The 19,511-nt window shown below is 39.2% G+C and overlaps 1 non-coding gene across 1 annotated transcript; it reads right to left on the bottom strand.

Moving 5' to 3' along the window:
• Positions 1-400: 400 nt before the first annotated feature.
• Positions 401-509, bottom strand: LOC120104824. Its single transcript, XR_005507187.1, has one exon. It is a non-coding gene; the product is annotated as a small nucleolar RNA R71 (small nucleolar RNA).
• Between the last annotated feature and the right edge of the window lie 19,002 nt (positions 510-19,511).

Consider the following 19,511-nt stretch of genomic DNA (forward strand, 5'->3'; position numbering starts at 1 on the left):
AATGAAGATGCGGGAAGTCACCACAATCGAGAACGAGAACCCAATGTTATGACCCTAAGACAATACCTACAACCGGCTAGGACTAGTCAACCTTCATGCATAATTTTTCCTGATAATGTAGGACATTTTGACATCAAACCCGGAGTAATTCAATTACTGCCCAAGTTCCACGGGTTAGAGTCCGAGAGTCCGTATCTTCATTTAAAGGATTTTGAAGAACTGAGCATTACATTTAGAGTGCCAAATGTCACCGAGGATGTCCTCAAGTTGACATTGTTTCCTTTCTCTCTAAAGGATAAGGCCAAAACATGGCTAAACTCTTTGCGACCTAGATCAATAAGAAATTGGCAAGATATGCAGAGAGAATTTTTAAAGAAGTTCTTCCCCACACAAAGGACTAACTTTTTGAAAAGACATATCAGCAATTTCCAACAAAAAGATAATGAAACATTTTATGAATGTTGGGAAAGATTTAAAGACCTTCTTCTCTCATGCCCTCATCACGGATTCGAAACTTGGAGAACCATTAGCTTCTTTTATGAAGGTTTATCTCCACAGTTGAAACAATTTGTAGAGACCATGTGCAATGGTAGATTTTTAGAAAAACAACCTGATGAGGCATGGGAGTATTTGGATTCCCTTGCTGAGACTGCCCAACTTTGGGATAACGGGGATAGAAACAATAAGTCTTTGCCTAAGCCTACTAGCTCTGTACAGGGAGGCCTTTACAACCTTAGAACTGAGGATGATCTTCATGCTAAAATGGCAGCCCTCACTAGGAAGGTAGAAGAAATTGAGCTTAGGAAGGTTGAACCTGTCAAGACTTTAGAGCTTAGAAACGAGTGTTGTGGTATCTGCGATATGTCGGGTCATACTACTACTGATTGTCCCACCATACCGGCATTCAAAGAAGTCTTGCACGATCAAGCAAATGCTATGAACTCCTACCAAAAGCTTTATAACGATCCATACTCGAATACCTATAACCCTGGTTGGAAGAATCATCCAAACTTTAGGTGGAGAAACGATCATCCTCAACAGTCACACCATTCAGCTCCTCCACCTGCACATCCTACTTATGCACCATCACCTTCTCAAAAGCCAAATATCGAGGATACCTTGCAATCCATACAAACCTTTCTACAAGGTCAAGCTAATATCAATGCTCAAAATACTCGAAATTTTGAAGATATAAGGAACCAATTGTCAATGTTGACTACCGTCCTAAGTATTCAAGAGAAGGGTAAGCTTCCAGCTCAACCCCAACCTAACCCACAAATGCACGGTAGTAATAATACGGCTCCTTCTAGTTCGCATACAGAGCATGCAAAAAGCATTATGACTTTGCGTAATGGGAAAGTCATTGATCAAACCGTCCCATTGAGACCGCAAGTCACTTCTAATTCTGATGCTCCCAAAGTCGATGAAAGGGACAAAGAAGAAGTTGAGGTCCCAACTTCTACTAAGAAAGTTGAATGTCCTTTTCCTCCACCTTTTCCACAACGGTTAAAGCCGTTGCAAAAGCTCGAACCTAATTCTGAAATTCTTGAACTTTTTAAACAAGTAAAGATCAACATACCTCTTCTTGATGCAATCAAACAAGTACCCTCATATGCCAAATTTTTGAAGGACTTGTGTACTGTTAAGCGCCGACTAAATATTAAGAAGAAGGCATTTTTAACTGAAAATGTGAGTGCTATTTTACAGCACAACATTCTCCCTAAATATAAAGATCCAGGTTGCCCAACCATCTCGTGCATCATAGGTGACTTTAGGATAGAGCGAGCATTGTTAGATTTAGGGGCGAGTGTGAATTTGTTGCCATATTCTGTATATGAGCAACTTGGTTTAGGTGAGTTGAAGCCAACCTCCGTCACTTTGCAATTAGTTGACAGATCAGTTAAAATTCCAAGGAGGATTATCGAGGATGTATTAGTCCAAGTAGACAAGTTCTACTTTCCTATCGATTTTATTGTATTGGACACACATCCGGCTTCGAACTCACAGTCTCAGATTCTGGTCATTTTAGGACGTCCATTTCTTGCAACTTCTAATGCATTGATTAATTGTAGGAATGGCGTCATGAAGCTTTCTTTTGGTAACATGACCTTAGAACTGAATATTTTTAATGTGTGCAAACAACCCAACGATCCCGAAGAGAGTAAGGAGGTTGATTGGGTTGAAACCATCGCAGAAGATTATTTGTTAGCTAAAGCAATTAACGACCCATTCAACGATAGCTTGATTGATTGGTGTCCTAATGGCACCAATGATGGTGATTTGTCAGTCACACCTATTATGGATAATCAGGATATCAAGATGGTCAATGGGTGGAGACCAAAAGTAGAAGAATTTGAGGGATTGTCGCCTCAAGAGGTGAAAATAGTACCATCCCATGAGCAAGCACCCAAGCTCGAATTGAAACCCTTACCAAAGGAACTTAAGTATGCTTTTCTTGGACCCGAAGATACTTTTCCTGTAATCATCTCGTCTGGACTTGATCATACCCAAGAAAGAAAATTAATTGATGTTTTAAAGAATCATAAAGGAGCCTTAGGGTGGTCTATTGCCGATTTGAAGGGAATTAGCCCCTTAATTTGCACGCACCGGATATATTTGGAGGACAATGCCAAAACCACAAGGCAAATGCAACGAAGGTTAAATCCTACAATGAGAGATGTGGTTAAGGCAGAAGTCCTCAAGTTGCTTGACGTGGGTATTATTTACCCAATTTCCGACAGCAAGTGGGTAAGCCCTACTCAAGTCGTTCCTAAGAAATCGGGTTTGACGGTAGTAGAAAATGAACAAGGTGAACTAGTTCCAACTCGTGTCCCGACGAGTTGGCGCATGTGTGTTGACTACCGAAAGCTGAATTTGGTCACACGAAAGGATCACTTTCCTCTACCCTTCCTAGACCAAGTATTGGAGAGGGTTGAGGGCATGATTTCTATTGTTTTCTCGATGGCTATTCGGGATATTATCAAATTGAAATTTCACCGGAAGATCAAGAGAAGACTACCTTCACTTGTCCTTTTGGCACATTTGCTTTCCGACGAATGCCATTCGGGTTGTGTAATGCACCTGCAACATTCCAAAGATGCATGCTCAGCATCTTTGAAGACATGAATGAGAAATTTTTGGAAGTGTTCATGGACGACTTCTCCGTTTTTGGCGACACATTTGATGATTGCCTGTCACATTTACAAGCTGTCTTAGCTCGATGTATGGAAAAGAATTTGATACTGAATTGGGAGAAATGCCACTTCATGGTGCCAAAGGGAATTGTCTTAGGACATATTGTTTCATCGAAGGGCATGGAAGTAGATAGAGCAAAGACTGATTTAATTGCTAAGCTACCTGCACCCAAGACGGTTAGAGATGTTAGATTATTTTTGGGTCACGCCGGATTTTATAGGAGATTCATCAAGGACTTTAGTGTCATATCTCGACCATTATGTAATCTCCTATCCCTTGATACACCGTTCAATTGGACTGAAACTTGCCAAGATGCATTCGAGAAGTTAAAGTCTATGCTTAGCACTGCACCCATCGTTCGACCACCTGATTGGTCATTACCTTTTGAGATTATGTGCGACGCTAGCGACTATGCAATAGGAGCTGTCTTAGGACAACGCAAGGATAATAAGCCATATGTCATTTACTATGCAAGCAAAACCTTAAACGATGCTCAAATGAATTACACTACCACCGAAAAGGAATTGCTTGCAGTAGTATTTGCCTTAGATAAATTTCGCTCTTATATCCTTGGTGCTCCTATTGTTATCTTCACGGACCATGCGGCACTAAAATATTTGTTGGATAAGAAAGAGGCCAAACCACGCTTAATACGATGGATACTTCTACTCCAAGAATTTGACATCACTATCAAAGATAAAAAAGGAGTAGAGAATGTGGTTGCTGACCATTTATCACGATTAGTTTTTCATAATTCAGTGCCACAATTTTCCATCAAGGACTCATTCCCTGAAGAGCAGTTGTTTGCACTTTCTAGTATACCATGGTATGCAGATATTGTAAATTTTCTTGTTACTAGCCGGATGCCGGAGCATTGGGGGTCGACAGATAGAAAAATTTTCTTGCGCGAAGTAAAGAATTATTACTATGACGAACCCTATTTGTTTAAATATTGCAATGATCAAATCTTTAGACGATGCATACCGGATCATGATATACAAAGCGTACTTTCTTTCTGCCACACTGATGCTTGCGGTGGACACTTTGCCTCTAAGAAAACTGTTGCAAAAGTTTTGCAATGTGGTTTCTATTGGCCCACTATGTTCAAAGATGCCCACGAGTTCTGCAAGACATGTGATCCATGTCAACGTATTGGAAGTCTAACTCGTAGGCAAATGATGCCTCTTCAACCCATTACTATTATCGAAATTTTCGATTGTTGGGGTATCGATTTTATGGGCCCATTCCCACCGTCTTTTGGATATGAGTACATTTTAGTCGGTGTCGAATATGTGTCCAAATGGGTAGAAGCTGTTGCTTGTAAGACCAATGATCACAAACCCGTCCTGAAGTTTTTAAAAGAAAATATTTTTTCACGATTTGGGATGCCTAAGGTCATAATTAGTGATGGTGGAAAACACTTTTGTAATAAGCCTTTTGAGACATTATTAAAAAAGTATGGTGTCACCCACAAAGTTGCTACCCCATATCACCCACAAACTAGTGGCCAAGTAGAATTAGCCAATAGGGAGATCAAGCGTATTTTAGAGAAAACGGTGAACCCATCACGAAAAGATTGGTCCTTGAAACTATCAGATGCATTATGGGCCTATCGTACTGCATACAAAACCATTCTTGGCATGTCTCCCTACCGTCTAGTCTATGGAAAAGCGTGTCATCTGCCTGTAGAAATAGAACATAAATTGTATTGGGCAATTAGAAAATTGAATTTTGATTTACAAGATGCCGGTCTAGCTAGAAAATTGCAATTGAATGAGCTTAATGAGATTCGCAGAGATGCTTATGACAATGCTAAAATTTGCAAAGAACGAATGAAGATCTTACATGATAAATCAATTTTAAAAAAATTTTTTGAACCTTTGCAAAAAGTTCTTTTATATGATTCCCGCTTACATCTGTTTTCTGGTAAGTTGCGATCGAGATGGACAGGTCCTTATATTATAAAAACTGTTTTTCCACATGGGGCGGTTGAGATTGAGAATCCACGGGATGGTAGAATTTTTAAGGTAAATGGACACAGATTTAAACCTTTTCTTGAGAATTTTGCAGATGAAGAAGACTCCTTTTTCTTGGGGGAGCCTTCTTATGACTGAACATGAAGGCAAAGGTATGTGTATATTAGTTAGGATTATTTTTTTAGTTTTGTAGGTTTTATTTTTTGGATATCAACAGCTCAAGGTATTCCTCTTCTCTCCAATATTATTTTCTCTACTGTATTTCATTATAATTTTCTTGTATCTATTACATTGAGGACAATGCAATGTTTGAGTTGGGGGGAGGGAAGTATTTTGCAAAAAAAAAAAAAAAAAAATGTTTTTGCATTCTTTTCTAAGCAAATGCACATGTATTTTCATATTGAGTTTGTGCAACTATTAAGGCAAGGAATACATGCGTACTATGACTGATTAGAGACCTATTATTAGATCCCCGCACATGTATTTAATGATTATAGGAAGGCCTCAGGAGTTCACATTTGTTTAATGCATTTTTATTAAGCCATATCTGTAAAAGAAGTACGAGTATCCTTGTCCGTACTATAAGGTTCTTGATTTGGTTTTCACATAAAGATAGAGGTTGAATACCCCGGCTAGATCATCTAAGTGCCTTATGTTCCGATCTTGGTTGACCTATAGTCACGTTGCAGTCACATTATATGGTTCAGTTTACCTTCTCTATTTTAAAAAAAAATTTAAATAAATAGATAAATGAGGAGATGACAAGTCTAACCTCGTGGCGTAGTTTGGTTCGAGTAATTAAGCCCGAGGGGTGTTTTCACCTAATGCCTTGAGCCAACTGGATCAAGAGTCATTGGCCGAAAACTCGCTACATGGACCTTGCTAGAGCCTAAGGGGGTTGGACTATTGTAATCACCATATGTGTTTTTTTTCAAAAAAAAAAAAAAAAACATGAATAGGGTTGGTCGGGCTGAACCCAGTGACATGTGGTAATGGCTGGTTTGACTCCATTGTATTGGACCTTTGTGTACTTTGGATACTTAGTTGGGATTGATAGCTCTTTCTTTACATACGAACCATTCTTGACGAATGTAGACAACATGTGATATTCTGAAAATTTGATAGATCAGGTTCTAATAAACTGTAGTAAACACTTGCGAACTTGAGTAGTGCACCTAAAATTCAAGCGGTACCATGTTGTGGTGGAGGTATTAGTGCTCTAAGAAAGTCATTCTGTTTATGCATACTACACTTTAGTATTCCCCTTGCTTTGATAGTTGCTAAGCTTGAAAAAAAAAAAAAAAAAAAAACATATATCACATGTGTATTGACTTAGATTTCATTGTATATCATTTTATGAATGATGTTTGTGGGTAACATCCCTAAAAATCCTCACGAGACAATACTCGTCCACTAGGGTAACCTAGGGGTTTAACGGCTTGTTGCACGTGCTAAGTGCAGTCGTGATGCCCTACGAAAGTGGGTACATTTCTTAGTTTTATGTCTTTAGCTTTAATAAAAAGTCAAAGGATTGACCAACATCTTTTGTACTCTCATGTTATCATTTGCTCATTAATTGCTAGAGACTAGCAATAAGCTAGTTGGGGGGTGTGATGAGAGCACAAAAGTGCGATCTACATACCACTTAAATTAGTCTTATTGTTAACAGATGATGATAATTTCGTCGAGTTAATATTATACTTTTGTTTCGTATAGGTTATCGTAAATCAGAAATAAAATGCATATTTGATACAGATTTGGTTCAGGAAGATGCATAGCCCAAGCTGTACGCACCCGATCTCGCCATGGCCTAGTCGAGCCCATCATCTCGCAAGCATCTCACGCGTGCATCCCCTATTTCTGCTCACCCAAATTTCATCCGCCTCACGCGTCTCCTAGCGTCGGCGAAGCACCCGCGATCAACTCCCTTCATCGTCCGCCCGCCTCTTCCGCCCGTTTAAGGCGCCTCTCAGCTTCCTTCTCCCAGCGTCCGTCCAAGATCCATCATCCCGTATCCACAGCGTCCGCCCGAGCCCGTGAACAGCAGCCGCGATCACCTCCCAAGCATCCGCCTCCCTCACCGTTTCAAAGATTCCGAGTCCATTCTTCAGCATGTGATCCCGCCTCACAGCCGCTCTAGCCGTCCGCAATCAACTCCTTTCCAGGCGTCTTCCAGATCTACGACTCATCCCATCCATCCCAGCCAGCCGTGAAGCATCGCGACGTCCGCAAGCCTATGATCTCCTAGCCGTCTGCCTCCTCTTCTTCCGCCCGAGACCGAGATCCCATGCTTCTGGGCCAGCGTCAGTTCATCCCACCTTCCGCGATCAACGCCCGATCCCGTGAAGCGCCGCAGCAGCCGCGATCACCGCCCAGCCATCCGCATCCTCCTCCTTTCCAACGCTCGTGAGCATCTCGGCTGTTATAAGAAGCTGCTCTCACGAAAGCAGAGGAGAAGAGGAAGAACAGAGGCGCGGGGGGGGGGGGCTGCTGCGGTTGAAGGAAGGAAACAGAGGAGGAGCTCCAGCCGTTTGGGAAGAAAAAAAAAAAGAAAAAGAAACAGGGTATGCCCTGTTTCGGAAAAGAAAAAGGAAAAAAAAAATAGGGGAGTTGATGTTTGTAATGGCTTGCTAACTCTTTAGGCAAAGGGTGATGGATGAATCCTTGTCATGTTGCTTTCATCAAGTATACTCTAATCTTTTATTCTAATTGTTTTATATCTATTGGTATGTTTTGAATTCTTGAATATTTATTTGATAGATCTTTTATGGTTTATATAGGTATTGATGCATGGATTGTTTCGATTTTTGATTTGTCGTAGACGTAACCGGCACGATAAATACTTAGATGTTGAATTCATGTTTTCAGATTGTATACTCCATGATTAGAACTACTCTATCTTATTAATCTTTAATCAAGAATCACCGAGTTTATTTGTTGAAAGTAATATTGTTAAGGAGGATTCCGGATCCCTAGCCTTCTCTATATTCTTGAACTTTGTTTAATTATCTATGAATCCTCTGCTTTTAAATTTTGAAAATCAACTAAAAATTACATCTAAAAATTACGCTAATAATATATAGATCGTTCCCTAAGGAATCGACCTCGGACTCCTGAGTTATATTACTTGTGCGATTCTCCTGCACTTGGGAGAGCAGTTTTATTTTTTGCACCAACCATGTTTGATTCTAACCTTAGGTCTAACCCAATCCTAAGAACTTGATTCAAGCTAACCCATATGCCCAAAGAATTATGCAATGTCAATTAATTGAGTTACAATTCTATTTCATAACACTTAATTCTCAATTAAGTTTAGACTTATGAAAGTTTTGATCATTGCATATTTCTTTTTAATTACATATTAATTACAATCTTTCAGTTCTTAAAACACATTTTCAGATCTGAGTTTTTGTAATTAATCACATGTAATCAGATTTAATTCATGTTTAAGTCATTATGTTTTATGTTCATGCAGCACATATACATAACAACATGAATTAATACAAACAACATACATCTTATGTATTTGTTTTTTTTTCACTTTTATTTTCAGATCTGATTTGTTCATTAAAATCAAAGATCATATGAATCATAAACTTTATTTAGATCTAATCTAAACAATATTATGATTTCAGATTTATTCATGTTACTAATCCTAACACAAACATGCATCATATGCATCCAAAATTTCAGATCTACTTAATCATGCATAATCAGCAATTAAATCAATCATAAAAAGCACTTTAGATCTAATCTAAACATGTTAATGATTTCAGATTTAATTGCAAGAATTAAAACATAAAAGTTTAAACATAAACCTGGCTCTGATACCACTGAAGGGGGAGTCTCCACTCCTACATGGGTTCGGTCCTATTAAAAATAGGGTGACACCCATGTATACCTATCAGAGCACGCATCTCTATACACCTCCGGACGGAGAGCCACGCTTCGTCACACGATCACGCGTGAGAGTTTCCGGAGATCGGTCACAACTCTTGGACCTTTGCTCTAATACCACTGAAAGTGAATCCTAGGTTCTTCGGTGTTTAGCATGCTGAATTTTTTTTTTTTTGAAAACCATGGCTGAACCTGATCGGGTTGCCTACGTACCCCTTCATAAGGGGGATCAAGCCATACGTAGTTCTTTTTAAGTTTTAAAACACAGCGGAAAAACCGAATCAAATAATTTAATTCATGCATGCTTACAAGATCAAATCTAGAAATCAGCACATTAAGAACATATAGGATTATGCCGGAATCGTTTAAACAATTATGCTAAAACTTTTATGCATGATTAACTATCAGATCTGAAACTTAAGAACTCTATTCCAATTAATCTCCGAATATCCATCGAATGGATTCTGGAGATATCTCCTTGAGGAGCCCCAAAAGAGGGTAAAACCTCGGAGAATTAGACCTAGACCTTGACACCATAATAAATAATTAATGCTAGATTAATACCTTTTATGATGGATGAAAGTTGTGAATCTGATTCTTGACTTCGCAGCCACGCACACGAATGGCCTCTACGAGAAGTACACGCGAAGTCCTGAAGGATCTTCTTCCGCAACAGTGCTAGCAGCTGCAGAACACTTGAAAGCTGAAATCTGCCTGCCGGGATTCAATCAACTCTTGATCAATCGTCTTGAAGCAGATAGAGATGAGGTTTGTAAGGGAAGTAGAGGACTCAGATCTGATCTTGAATCTTCTAGATATTCACCCTGAAAACCCTATCTAAAATGGAGAAGAAGAGGAGGAGGAGGCGGGTGAGGAAGAAGGCTGCAATGGATGTGTTTTTGGTGCCCATGTTTGACCCCTTTTAATGGCCTCCAAATTTTCATTCAAAATTCGAAATTTATTTTCAGAAAACCTCTTTTAGTTGGCACATGCAAAGGAATAGGAACAACCCAAATCAGATCTCAACCAAATCTGATTTAAATTCAAATTTTAAACACATGTGCAAGAGGGAAGGAATTTGAAATCCATGCGGCAAGGTAAAACACTTCATAATTTCGAAATCACCTCTTGAAATTTGAATTTAATCCATTCAAAAACTCAGACGCCACCTTGGCTGATGGTTTGAGTGATTAAAATCATTTAACACATTGCTTAATGTTTGAATTTAAATTCAAATAACAAACAATGTCGCCATGTGTCAAGCAATGGGTCCATGTGCCATGCAATAATTTTGGTTTATTTAAAATTCATGAAATCCAATTCCATGTCACCAATAATTGCCACATCATCTGAGCCTAATCCCCTTGGGTTGCACCTAATCAAATTTGGTCAAACCCGAATTAAAACAAAGCAATTTGGTTGAACCCAATCTAATCAGGTCAGACCTTGATTGAGCTCAAATTGAATCCAATTCAATTTTGGCTCATGCAAACTCAATCAAATTGAATTATTACTTTGTGTTGGACCTAATTCAATTAGGTCAATCCCCAATTAAGAACAAATTAATTTAAAATTAATTTGATTAGCTTAAGTCCTTTTTGGTTCTGACCTAATCCAATCAGGTCAAAATCCTGATTGAGCCCAAACTTGAATCCAATTCAATTTGGCTCATCCTTAGCACAATTACTCAATCAAATTGAGTTTATTAGTAATTTAATTACTAATTAATCCTTCAATAATTACTTTAATTATTTTATAAGATAATTTGCCAATCAAATTGACCAAATTATCCCAGAATGATTCTTAATCATTCATCAGCTTTCTTGATCAATCAGGAATCTTCTATGCGTGTGACCTCATAGGTTCGAACCTAAGCCGGTAGTATAGGAACAATTTTCTATACTAATCGATGTGACCATCTAGCAATGGTACCCGACGTCCGGATAGGTCGAATATATGCGAAGCAAATATTCTGGAACCCTGAACTATGGTTACTGTATAATTCAATCCCTTTGACTCCTAATGCCAGGATGACTTAGAGCTCACTGTCAACCCTATAATTAGTACATCCATTATGTGATTAACTTTAGATATCTCGTGACTCCTCACTGGGATTACCTTGGCCAAGGTTTTGCTAAATTAATCACAAGACATTATCTCCTATTTTCAGAAGGGGTCAATTCCATCTTGACTCACAACTGACTACGCAAGTACTTGACTGCACCCAATGACCTTCCGTCACTGAATTAGAAATTCAGGTAGTCCGGTACCAAAGTACAGTAAGTTGCTTGCTAGTCACAGGTTACGGTCTCAGGTCAGAGGGCCAAACTTATACCCATATCCACTCGGAACATCTCTCGACAGTAGAGCGTTCCGGAATTGGTCACGTTTAGTGAAATGTACTTCTACACTTCACTTGTGTGGCATACCAGTGTCTCCACACTTCTTGGTTAAGAGGACAACCAACGTATATGTCACACAACGACCTAATCTCGATAATGTTGTCGTCCTAGTAACAACATATCATTTCGTCGCAAACAAGTTTAAGGACTCAAAGATAAATCCTCCTTTATCATAACATAAGTCCTAAGGACTTCATCATATAAGAGTTCATTTGATAATGAAATGATGAATAATGCCAAATAACACTTTATTAATTTGTCAATTTATTTACAAAATTCAATCATCAATATGCTGACGATTGGCATTTAGGATACAAATTCCAACAGTCGGAGCCTCACCGTATTTAGGGATTTGTAATAAGCTAGATAGGATATCCTCATTGATTTCTATCAATGTCCCTCGGACATATCCGGTATACCCCGAGTCCCCTAAGGCCATATTGCTAAATATTTCTCTCACTAGGCCGGGATAGGTTGACATATTTAGGGAACATAGGTATTCCCAACCTTGGGCTCGGAGTCTCTCTCCAATAGAGAACCCCTCACTAGCTAAAAATTGGAAATCAATGTACCTACCCGTGGTTACTGTGCGATTTGCACAGGAGAGGGTCACGGTTGGCGGAGCAACCGGAGGAGACGGCGCGGAAGGCTCTTCCCTCCGTTCCTCGTCGTCGTTCGCTACTCTAGGACGCATCCCACCCGTTCGTCTAGCTCTCTTAGGTGCCATGGATTGGAAATCTAGGGAAATGTGGAGAGATTTTGGTTCGGTTTGTGGTGGAGAGCAAATGGAGGCTAGAGTTTGTGTTTTTGTTGGGGACGAAAGAAGATAGCTCGGGTCGGCTCGAGCTGTTTCGACCTAATTTAAAAACTTTCATTCGGTCCCCGAGACGTCTCCACGACTAATGCGAGACATCTCGCCGGGGGGACGTCTCTGTGATTTGCCAGAGACGTCTCCGGCACTGAAAAATTTCAGAAAGATTTCTATCTTTTCTCAATTTATTTTATTCAACCACAATAATCAGCGTGATTTCTTTTGGTGAATATAGAGTGAGTTTCCCTATGATCCTTCCCTTCAATAATACATCCTATAAAAGTTTGATAATGATTTTTGAATTATCAATATTGAAATGAGGAATGTTTGACCAAATTTCGAATGCCTATGAAATAGGCTCTGAAAATATCTTCATGAAGAGTCCAAGGGAGGGTAACCATCCTCCGAAAAGTCAAACAATTCGTCATCTAACTTTGATAGATTCATGTTTTCACTTATTAGATATTAGGTTTGCTATTTGTGACCTTGAAGTGTATTATTAGTTTGAGTAGCATTCACATGTATCTCTAGAGCTTACAAAACATTGCATTACAAATTCAATCTATTTGCTAGGATCATACAAGCACAAAGCATTCCTTAAAAAGTTGAACCTATCTTTACAAAGGGGCTTTGTAAAGATATCGGCCAATTGATTTTCAGTACATACATACTCAATCATCACATCATTTTTCAGCACATGATCCCTTATAAAGTGATGCCTAATCTCTATGTGTTTTGATTTAGAGTGTTGAACAGGATTTTTTGTTAAATTAATTGCACTTGTATTATCACATCTAATTGGTATGTTGTCCATTTTGATACCGAAATCTTCAAGTTGTTGCTTAATCCAAAGAACTTGGGCACAACAGCTTCCAGCTGCAATGTACTCAGCCTCGGCTGTGGACAAGGCAACTGAATTCTGTTTCTTGCTAAACCAAGAAACCAAATTGGCACCCAAGAATTGACATGTGCCACTTGTGCTTTTTCTGTCGAGTTTGCACCTGGCAAAATCAGCATCGGAATAAGCAATTAAATTTATATCAGATTGTTTAGAATACCATAAGCCTGCATTAGATGTCCCTACTAGATATCTGAATATTCTTTTAACAGCTTGCAAGTGTGATTCCTTAGGACATGCTTGGTATCTAGCACACATGCAAACACTGAATAATATGTCTGGTCTACTAGCAGTAAGGTAAAGTAAAGAATCTATCATACCTCTGTACAATTTGCAGTCTATACTTTTACCTTTTTCATCTTTGTCAAGCTTGCAACTTGAGCCCATGGGTGTGCTGATTTCCTTTGCATCCTTCATCTTGAACTTTTCCAACATTTCCTTGATGTATTTGGACTGACTGATGAAGATGCCTTCCTCTGATTGTTTTATTTGTAGCCCAAGGAAGAAGTTGAGCTCACCCATCATGCTCATTTCAAATTCTCCCTGCATTAGCTTAGCAAACTCTTGACAAAGACTATCATTAGTAGCACCAAAAATTATATCATCCACATAAATTTGCACAAGTAATAAGTCATTCCCTTTTCTTTTAATGAAGAGGGTTTTGTCTACATTTCCTCTCTTAAACTTATTTTCAATTAGAAAATTACTTAATCTTTCATACCATGCCCTAGGGGCTTGCTTAAGTCCATACAATGCTTTATGCAATTTAAAAACATAATCTGGATGTAAGTGGTTCTCAAAACCTGGAGGTTGTCCTACATAAACTTTCTCCATTATATAACCATTTAAAAAGGCACTTTTTACATCCATTTGATAGAGTTTGAAATCCATGAAGCATGCATATGCCAAAAGTAGTCTAATAGCCTCTAACCTAGCAACAGGGGCAAAAGTTTCATCAAAATCTATCCCTTCCTCCTGATTATATCCTTTGGCTGCTAGCCTAGCTTTGTTTCTTATTACTATTCCATCTTCATCTAGTTTATTCCTATATACCCACTTGGTGCCTATAATTGAAACATTAGGGGGTCTTTTCATTAGAGTCCAAACTTGATTTCTTTCAAATTGGTTTAATTCCTCTTGCATAGCATTTATCCAATTTTCATCTTTTTCGACTTCTTCTAGTGATTTAGGTTCTATCTGTGAAACAAATGCAAGATAATTACTAGTGTTTCTTAAAGAGGATCTTGTCCTTATCCCTTGTGAAGGATCACCAAGGATTAGATCCCTTGGATGACCATGTGCATACCTCCATTCCTTAGGAAGATCTTGATTTCTCGTTGGAGGTTGATCTTCTTCACCTTGCTGAATTGTATCTTCTTTGATCTCATCCTCATGTTGTTTGTCTTGTATGGAAAATTCCTTCATTCTGTCTTCAAGTATACCTGCATCACCATCTTCTTCTTTTCTAGAAGAATCTCCATTAGCTTCATCAAAAACAACATGATGGATTCTTCAACAACGAGAGTTCTCTTGTTGAAGACCCTGTATGCTCTACTAGATGAGGAATAACCTAAGAAGATCTTCTCATCTGATTTAGCACTAAATTTACTTAGATTGTCCTTTCCATTGTTTAAAATAAAGCAGCAACAACCGAAAATATGAAAATAGCTTATATTGGGCTTCTTATTTTTCATTAACTCATAAGGTGTTTTCTTTAAGATAGATCTAACTAAAGCACGGTTTAAAATATGACAAGCAGTATTTATTGCTTCAGCCCAAAAGTACTTTGGTAGATCCGATTCGCATAACATGGTACGAGCCATATCTGCTAGTGTGTGATTCTTCCTTTCTACCACCCTATTTTGTTGGGGTGTCCTAGGTGCCGAGAAATTGTGATTGATACCATTTTCTTCACAAAATTTTTCAAAATGCTGATTTTCAAACTCGGTACCATGATCACTCCTAATTGCTTTTAGTTTAAGATTGAGTTCATTCGAAACCCTATTATGAAACTTGATAAAAGCGGAAAAGGACTCATCTTTGTGTGCAAGAAATAAAACCCATGTAAAACGTGAAAAATCATCAACAATTACAAGACCAAACTTCTTACCCCCTAGACTAGCAGTTCTAGTAGGTCCAAATAAATCCATGTGAATTAGTTCTAGGGGTTTTGATGTTGAAACTATGTTCTTAGACTTGAAGGAACTTCTTGTTTGTTTCCCTAGTTGACATGCAGCACAGATTTTGTTCTTTTCAAAGTCTATTTTTGGTAGTCCTTTGACTAGGTCTTTTGTAATCAATTTAGAAATTAAATCCATGCTAGCATGCCCTAACCTACGATGCCATAACCAGCTGGTCTCATTGACTTTGGCATCCATGGCTACAAGACATTGGCCATCCTTCATGGTGAGATCATCAAGATCTACCATGTAAACATTTCCACGCCTATGTCCCGTAAGTATGATTTCATTGTCAACTGGACTACTAATTATGCATAGTGAAGATTCAAAAGACACTTTAAAGTCCTTGTCACAAAATTGACTTATACTTAATAAATTATGTTTTAATCCATTAACTAACAATACATTGTCAATAAATGAGGAGGGTGATATGGAGATTTTACCAACGCCAATGCTTTGACCTTTAGCATTGTCTCCAAATGTGACTACTCCTCCTTCTTTCGATTTCAAGGTGACGAAAAGGCTCTTGTCACCGGTCATATGCCTTGAGCAACCACTATCAAGATACCACATTCTCTTTTTACTCCCGGCTGCAAGGCATACCTGCAAAATAATCATGTGAAGCCCTTAGGTACCCAAGTTTTCTTGGGTCCTTCTTGGTTAGTGTAGTTGGTTCCCTTAGGCACCCACACTTTAGTTGTGTTTTTACCCTTTACACATGTATTCTTGTTAGTTTGAATCTTTCTTTGAATGCAAGAATAGGCTTTATGTCCACTTTTCCCACAATGAAAGCATGTAGGTTTTTCAGTTTTGATATCTTTTGCTTTCACAAAAAAATTCTTTAGATATTTTTGTTGTTTGCTAATTTTGTATCCCAATCCGGCTTTATTAAAAACAGCTCTTTGATTGGATAGAATAAGATTTAATTTTTCAGAGCTATGTGTAAATTTCTCCACAATTGGTTTGTACTTATGTACCTCATTTTTAAGATCCAAATTTTCTTTAGCCAATTCTTTCTTATCATTTTTAAGGGATTCAACATTTTGTGCAAGTGAGGTATTACTATTGAGTAGGAATTTAACTTTTAGATTTAATTCCTTAATGAGTGTTTTTGCCGTTTCATTTTCAATGCTAAGTTTTGAATTTTATTTTCTAGGTCAATAGTGTTAACATTTTCAAAGCTCTCCTTCTCAATCAGTAAGTTTTCAATGTCATCCTTTAGTTTTTGATTGGAGGCCTTTAATTCTTTATTTTTTGCTCCTAACATACTATAATCACTCATGAGCTCTTGGAAGGCTTCATATAATTCTTCTAAAGTAAAATCTGTAGTTGAGCTTTGACAAACCTCATCGTCGTTGAATGCCATGAAACATAAGTTGGCGGTCTCTTCCTTCTCTTCCTCGGAGGAGGATGTGTCACTATCATCCCAAGTTGCTTTCAACGCCTTCTTCTTCTTCTTTCCGTAGTGCTTCTTCTGTTGAGGGCATTCGGAACGGATGTGTCCCGATCTCTTACAATCATAACATATGATTGGGTCTCTTTTCTTTTCTTTTTCCTTTTCCCAATCATTTCTCCCTCCAAACTTCTTTCTTGAAAAGGGTTTCTTTCTTCTCATAAATTTCTTGAACTTCCTTACTATTAAGCCCATGTCCTCATCTTCGCTTTCTTCTTCACTCTCACTGCTTTCTTCTTCACAAACACTTGAAGTAGCCTTGAGTGCGATTGTCTTCTTCTTTGGCACATCTTCTTCATGTTGCTTCATTGTGAGCTCATGCGTCATCAATGAGCCCAATAGTTGTTCAAGTGCCAATGTGTTGAGGTCTTTAGCTTCTACGATCGCCGTGACCTTCGCTTCCCAAGCTTTTGGCAAGGACCTGAGAATTTTACTCACAAGTTCTGGGTTAGTGTAAGATTTACCCAAATTCTTTAGACCATTTATTATATCAGTGAAGTGTGTGAACATGCATGAAATGGTTTCGTTGGGTTCCATCTTAAATAACTCATATTTGTGAACTAGAATGTTCACTTTAGATTCTTTGACTTGATTGGTACCCTCATGGGTAATTTCAAGCCTATCCCATATTTTCTTGGCGGAACTACAGGTGGAGACTCTATTAAACTCATTCAAATCTAGAGCACAAAATAATGAGTTCATGGCTCTAGCATTGAGTTGAACCATCCTACTATCATTCTCATCCCAATCCTCCTCAGGTTTAGGAACTTGAATGCCATTAACTATGTGAGATGGTTCGTGTGGTCCCTTGATTATAACCCTCCACAAGGCATAATCTTGTGCTTGAATAAAGATCCTCATTCTAGTCTTCCAATAGGAATAATTTGTCCCATTGAAGAGTGGAGGTCTATTGGTAGCCTGCCCCTCAGCAGGAACATTGTTGAAGGGTGTTGCCATCTAGATCTTTGGAAAAGACGGTTAGGTCTTCAAGAAATACACAGAGCACCTGCTCTGATACCACTTGTTGCCCAGAGATGGTCACCCAAGAGGGGGGTGAATTGGGTGTTTTAAACTTTTTGTCTAATTAAAAACAAAACACACAAGTGTATGCGCTAAAGTAAAGATAAAGCTATAAGCACAGTCAATCGCAAACACGAAGATTTATAGTGGTTCGGAGCTTCCACTGCTCCTACATCCACTCCCCAAATACCTTTGAAAATTTCACTATAATCCGCGATTACAGTCCGGTAGTTTTGCGAGTGCACTACCCAACTCGTTGTTTTACACCGGGCTAACAACAAACCCTACAATCCCCCAATTTAACCTAGGCTTGGGACGCCTATCCCTTGTTCCAAGTCCCTTGACTGGAACAAGCACAATAAACGAGTGTTTCACAAAGATTTGAAAGCTCTTAAGAAGGCAAATATATCAATGAGAAATAACAAAACCCGGAAGAACCCTTTTTGCCGTTGGAAGCGTGGGTAATGGTGGTTCTTCCGATGTGGATCGCGTTGGATTGAATGTGAGCTTTGAATGCCGAGTGGGAGTGAGTAGTTGAGCACGAAATCAGATGAGAAGCTTGAATGCACTTGATTTCTCCTCTTGAAAGCACTAACTCCCTTGAACCTATTTCTCTTTCTTCTCTCTTGAATGATCTTGTGTTTGGTTGGTGAGAAGTTGTTGGAAGGCACTTAAAAGCTCCCTTTTATAGCCCAAAAAGCAATAGATCCGTTAGACACAAAAATATGAACGTTTGAAATTCAAACAAACCTGCAAAAGTGTGTCAGTCGCGTCCCAGGCGCTCCGGAGACGTCTCCGCTTGAACGCGAGACGTCTCGGCTGTATAAAATTTCTTTTGACGTTGTTTGGAGTCGACTCGGCGCTTTACGGGGATGTCTCTGAAGAAGAGCAGCTTGAATGCTTGTTTTTCTGTTTTTCTGAGAGAGTCGGCTCGGTACTTTACGGGGACGTCTCGGGATGTTTGCGCTTTTTGCATGGGTACGACTCCGCGACGTCGGGGACAACTCCGTAGTTTTATCACCGAAAAACAAGTCCTCTGGAATCCCCTGAGAGAGTCGACTCCGCGCTTTTTGGGGACGTCTCGGGAAGTTTGCTTTTTATGCGTGGGGACGACTCCGCGTCCTTCGGAGATGACTTGCGCGCATCCCTTGAAATTGGTCTTTCTGCCGCCTCTGAGAGAGTCGACTCCGCAAAGTCGGGAGTCGACTCCGACCCTGCGAGACGCCTCGCCAGGTGCCGGGGACGTCTTCAGACGTGCCAATTCTTCCTGTTCGTGCCAGAGACGTCTCTGGGACAAACCGGAGACGTCTCGGCTGTCCCTGATCTGTTTTCTTCATCTCAAAAATTCTTCAATAAATCCTTGAAAAATATGGAAACTTGCCTAGACATTTCTTAACAATATTCTTAATTAAACACCTGAAATCCTCAAATAAATTGTTAAGATAAAAGGAATTATACTCTAGTATTTTGTATTCATCAAAATCCATTAGGGGGTCAACAAGAGGTATGAGGCCATGGGGGAGAGTGGGGAAGGGGAGTAGGGTTTGGGGTTTGTGGTGGGAGAAGGATTGGGGAAAGGAACAGCAGCATAGGAGAAGGATTGGGGATAGAGAGGGCTTCTTCACCGCCGCCCTCTAGCTACATTGCTGCTACCACCCCAAAAGCTTTGCCCTTAGCCT

The sequence above is a fragment of the Phoenix dactylifera genome, unplaced genomic scaffold, assembly GCF_009389715.1.
Source record: "Phoenix dactylifera cultivar Barhee BC4 unplaced genomic scaffold, palm_55x_up_171113_PBpolish2nd_filt_p 000117F, whole genome shotgun sequence".
Lineage (NCBI taxonomy): Eukaryota > Viridiplantae > Streptophyta > Magnoliopsida > Arecales > Arecaceae > Phoenix > Phoenix dactylifera.